The sequence below is a fragment of the Dasypus novemcinctus genome, chromosome 16 (genome assembly GCF_030445035.2).
Source record: "Dasypus novemcinctus isolate mDasNov1 chromosome 16, mDasNov1.1.hap2, whole genome shotgun sequence".
Lineage (NCBI taxonomy): Eukaryota > Metazoa > Chordata > Mammalia > Cingulata > Dasypodidae > Dasypus > Dasypus novemcinctus.
In genome coordinates, this window is record NC_080688.1 from 90106095 (window position 1) to 90111889 (window position 5795).

Sequence of the window (5795 nt, forward strand, 5' to 3'; positions counted from 1 at the left end):
TCCTTGCCCAATTCACACAGTTGCAGCCTTCCTCCTACTCTTTAAAGGCACTGCTCTTTAAATCTACCCACCATGTCTTTTGTGTTCTTATACCACAAAATGTTTCAGTTTGCAAACCTTGTCTGACTCAATTAGCACATTCCCATAGGTAAACTTTGGCAAAAAAAATGTTCCCAAGCTCCCTCTGTTTGGAATGCTCTTTTAACTAAGCCAGGTTTCTTGCTACCTTCAAAGTTAAGATTTTAAAAAAGAATTGGTTCAAGAAAGCTTTCTACACTGACAATGTTTGATTGTATCCCACCTAAAATTCTTTCATTCAGAGTAGTTTTTGTTATCACATGACAATGAAAATGTATTTCTCAGCTATTTATTCTTTTCTGTGTTTCATCTACCATATCTCTAGGTTATAACCCCTACAAGTAGGTGCCTTAGTTTGCAGGGTTGCTGTAACACAGTGATGCAGACTAGTTGGCGCTCAGCAATAAAATTGTTTCGTGTCACGGTTTGGAGGCTGGACGTTGGGCCCAAGGTGTGGGCAGGTGCCGTGCTTCCTCTGAGGTTTGCAGGGAACTGGCGGTGGCCTGGCGCCTGCCACGGGACCAGCTTTCTCTCTGCGTCTTTGCATCAGTCTGTGCCTGTGCCCAAATTTCATCTTCTTATAATGACTCTAGTCCTATTAAATCAGGGGCCAGCCTAACGGAGTTTGGCCTCATCGTAACTAATAACATTTTCCAAGATCCCATTTATAAAGAAGTTTATTTTAACATAAGCAGGAGTAATGCATGTGTCTAATTGGGAGAACAACTCAATCCCTGAAAGTAGGCTCTACAATGTTCACACTGTCTCACTCTCTCCATTATATCTGCATTTGCTAGATACTCAGCAGGATGGTTCAATGATTATTGAGAATTAAATAGACTTTGGGCAAAAAACTCAATCACTAGCCTAAGAGCATGAACAACTATTATTTTTGTCAATTTGCTTCTCAAAATGGTTCACTAGGATTTTTATGGTGGCTTCTATGCCTTAGTCTGTTTTGTCAACCAAAGTCTGAAGGCATAACCTGCTATTTGTCTCTTTATTAATTTTCCCCTTCTTGTGGATTTTCTAATTAAAAAGTAAAACATAATTCACACAATGCAAGTGAATGAACATAATGACAAGCGTTTAAAGTTTGAAAGTAATTTTCTGTAATTTATCCTCCTATTTTATATAATTATGATCAAAAAGCTCTTACCTAGTCAATTGAACTTATTAAAGAGATTATATAATTAGAAAACACACTTTTTCAAGTACCAAAAAGAGCTGCAAACCATTTTCTAATCAAACACTAATATTACTCATTGACTTTTCTGAAAATTTAGGTCAAGCTTTGATTGTTCAGCATTATCTATTATTTCATTATATTTTTTATTGATTCTCTATTACAACATTCTAAATTGTCCTTTCAATAATTAATAGACACAATTACAGAAAAGGACTATGTTCATTTGTGGACATAATAAGATAATTTATAAAGGTCAGTTAACAATATGTAGAAGGAATTTATGGAGTAAAGAGCATGAAGGGAAGATTTTGAGGTATGCAGGTTTAAGAAGAGGTTGAGTGTAGGTATGAAAAAATTGATAAAGGAATGGGGATAATCAAGTTCTCCCTGTGGTTTGTTGAATTATATACCCCAGGGAGAAAATGAAACATGTTTGTAGCCTTAACCCATTTCGGTGGGAGTGAACCAATTGTAAATAGGATGTTTGAGGATGTTATTTTCAGTTAAGGTGTGACCCTAATCAATGAGGTAGGTCCTTACCCCTATTATTGGAGGCTTCATAAGGAGAAAACTATGACAAGGAGCAGGAAGTCAAGAGAACAGGAAGAGAAAGGAGAGGACATCATACCATGTGATGGGAAAGTCAAGGAACCCAGGGATCACTGGCCATCCAGAATGCTACCAATCTCATGATGCCATAAGCCTTCTAGTCCCTGAAACTAAGTGCCAATAAATTCCTGTTGTTAATTCAACCCATTGTGTGGTGCTTGTCACAGCAGCCAAGGAAAATCCCAAAGAATCAACTCCTGAAACTAATAAGCAATTGTAGCAAAGTTGCAGTGTATAAGGATAATACACAAAAGTCAATTGCTTTCCAATAAGTAATTGAAATTTTTAATTAAAAACACAATGCATCTATATTTACAAAAATGAAATCCATAGGCACAATTTTGACAAAATGTGGATAGTACCTGCAGCAGTTTGACATAGTTATGAATTCCAAAAGTAGATATTGGATTATCTTGAAATCTGGTCTGTACCTGGGCATGAATAAGTTATGATTAGGGCTTTGATTGGGTCCCATCATTAGGACCAAATAAAAGGCATGGCAAAGGACAGAGTTGAGGGTTTTTAATGTCGGAGTTTTGATGCTGGAGTTTGATGCTGAAGCCTTAAGCTGGAGCCCCAGGAAGTAAGCACACAGAAGAAAGAGAAGCAAGTCCCAGGAAGGAAGGAACCCAGGAAGCCTGCATCCTCGCAGCCATCGGCAGCCATCTTGCCCCAAATAGACTTTGATGAGGGAAGTAACTTATGCTTTATGGCCTGGTACCTGTAAGCTCCTACCTGAAATAAATATACTTTATAAAAACCAACCAATTTCTGGTATTTTGCATCAGCACCCCTTTTGCTGACTAATACACTATCTAATTAAGAAAACTACAAAAGTCTGATAAAAGGAATTAGAAAAATTTAAATAAATGAAGAAATAAAAGGAATTAGAAAAATCTAAATAAATGAAGAATATTCTTGTTTATATATAAGACTCAATATTGTCAATTATTTCCAACATGATCTATAGATTCAACACAGTTCTAATAAAAACGCCATTCAGTTATTTGGTGGACATAATGAACTAAAGTTTATATCAAAGACAAAACTCTCAGAATAGCCAAAACAACAGAGAATAAGGAAGTCAGAGGACTGACATATCCAGTTTCAAAATTTACTACAAAGCTACAGTGATCAAGGGAGTATGGTATTGGTAAAAGAATATGAAACAGACTAGAGAGCCCAAAAGTAGACCCAATCAAATATAATGAACTGAACTTTGACAAAGAAACAAAACCAATTCAATAGAGAAGGGGTAGTCTTTTTAACAAATGCTGCTGGGATACTAAGAATGAAGAAATACTTGGCAGGAAATACTTGCAAACAACCTATCTGTTAAGGACTTGTATCCAAAATATAGAAAAAACACATAAAACTCAATGATAAGAAAGCAAACAGTCCAATTAAAAAATGGGCAAATTATTGAACAGACATCTGGCCAAAGAAGACATACAGATGACACACAATCATATGAAAAGAAGCTCACAATTATATATCATTAGGGAATTGCCAATTATAGCCATAATGAGATACCACAACTTGTCTGTTAGAATGGCTAAAACTCCAGAACCGATAACCCCAAATGATTACAAGGCTGCAGAACAGAGACATCCCTCAGTGTAGGAGTGTGTAAACAGCCCATGGTGCATCCATACAATCAAGTGTTATTCAGTGATAAAAAGAAGTGAGCTCTCAAGCCACAGAAGACAGGGAGGACCCTTGAATGCATAATGCCAAGAAGCCACTTTGAAAGAAGCCAGTCGAAAAAGGTTGTGTACTTTTTGATCTCAACTACATGATATGTTGAAAAAGGCAAAACTATAGAGATAATAAAAAGATCAGGGGTTTCAGGGGGTGCATGGGAGAAAGGCAAGAGATGAAAAGGTGAAGCACAGCAGACTTTTAGCATGGCGAAACTATTTGGAACATCATTGTAATGGCAGACACATCATTTATCTGTCAAAACTCACAGAAGTGTAATTCACAGAGTGGACTATGACATAATCTACTGACTTTAGTTAAAAATTATATCTCAAGGGAAGAGAATGAGGCTTAAGCAGTTGGGCACCCACCTACTACATGGGAGGTCCCGGGTTTGGTTCCCAGTTCCTCTTAGAGAAGACAAGCAAGACAGCAAGCTGATGCAACAAGATGACATAATGAAGAAATACAATGAGAGATCCAACAAGCAGGGAGTGGAGGTGGCTCAAGCAATTGGGCACCTCCCTCCCACATGGGAGGTCCCAGGTTCGGTTCCCAGTGCCTCCTAAAAAAGGAAGATGAGCACACAATGAACAACACAGGGAGCAGACAGAGAGGGCAAACAAAAAGGGGGTAGGGGTGGGGGTAGAAATAAATTAAATAAAATAAATCTTCAAAATATAATTATGTATCAATACTGGTGTGTTTCTTGTAACGAATGTCCCATACTAAAGCCAGATGTTAGTAACAAAGGAAACAGTTCACAGAGTATGAAAGGTTTGGGTGGAGGCAGGCATATGAAATTATGATCATGTACTCAATTTTTTTGTAAATAGAAAATACATTAAAATCTGTTAATGATTTAAAAGTGCATTGTCATTTTTAAGATACTTTTAGAGGATGGATGAATGCAGGATCCAGTCAGAAATAAAATTTTTAAAAATATTTGGAGGGAATTTTGTTTCCCACCAAGAAGGAGTAGAAAGGACTTGTTTAACAATCTTGACATAATGAGAAAAACTGCTGAAAGAATAAAAAACAGGACTCTTATTCCTGACAGAAAGAAAGCAAAATAAAGGTAACCTCTGAAACTGGAGAAAATTTCTAGGCTGAAGAAAAAGAAAGGGAATCTAAACAGAGCCCACTCTGAGTGAGAAAACAAGAAAACAGGTCATTTAGACTACGGAGGCTAGAATTTCTGGGGCAGAATGCTGGAGGCGGGGAGATGCACTGAGAGCTGAGCTGACTGGAGACCGCTCCCTCAGCCTCAGCTGGCCGCTGGTCTCCACATGTCGGAGGACCTGCCTAAGGCTGTGAAGGAACTACCAGGAGGAGGGAGGCAGAACAATCCAAAACCCAGTACGGCAAGTCTGCCTGGGCACCCACACGTGGCTCTCACAGTGCAACACACTAATTCTAAGAACCCTGGCAGTTACACAAAGCAGTTAAAAGCTTGGTGTTGGAACTTCATTTAAGAAATTGGCCAAACAAGGAAAATTGAAATAAGTGGCAATAAATAATCATGAAATGTTAAAATCATGAAGGAAGAAACAGAAACACATTATTAATGTTAAAGTTGTGCCCAAAAGCTCACTCTGAAAGGGAAAAGAAATGGAAATATACTGGGCTGTGGTATGCCCTTCCTGAGACAAGATGTTTACTGTCAGAAAGATCTGAATACTGCTTCTTCAAGTGGAGAGCTGAAGTTATTCTTTTCATGAGTAACTGTTGTTGCAAGAAGTGTTATGAAATCTACCTGCACCCTGTCTAAGTTGGAGAAGTATGGATTGAGTCATTTAGAAAGAGAGGCTTCTTAAGTTTTCTGGTGTGTGTTTGTGTGATTGTGTGGACATTTAAGATGATAGAATCCTTTATTTTAAAAGATACTTAGTAATACTTAAGATTTTTGAGCACGATTCGTGTGGTGGGCTCTAAGTACTTTAGAAATATCATTTTATCCTTACCAAAACTCTGCAAACAATAATCTAAATTCTGCTCTTATGGATAAGAGTATGCTTAGTGGAGCAAGATAATCTGCCACAGTCATATTAAAACATGAATTCAAACTCTGGTCAGACTGACTCCAAAACCAATAAATCCAACTCTTCTGTGAGTCTATGATTCATTCCAAGTTGCTTTACTGGTTTCCTCTGCAGAGGAAATGAAGGTTTATCAAATACATATATTATCTCATGTAATCCTCACAACAATTTGATGA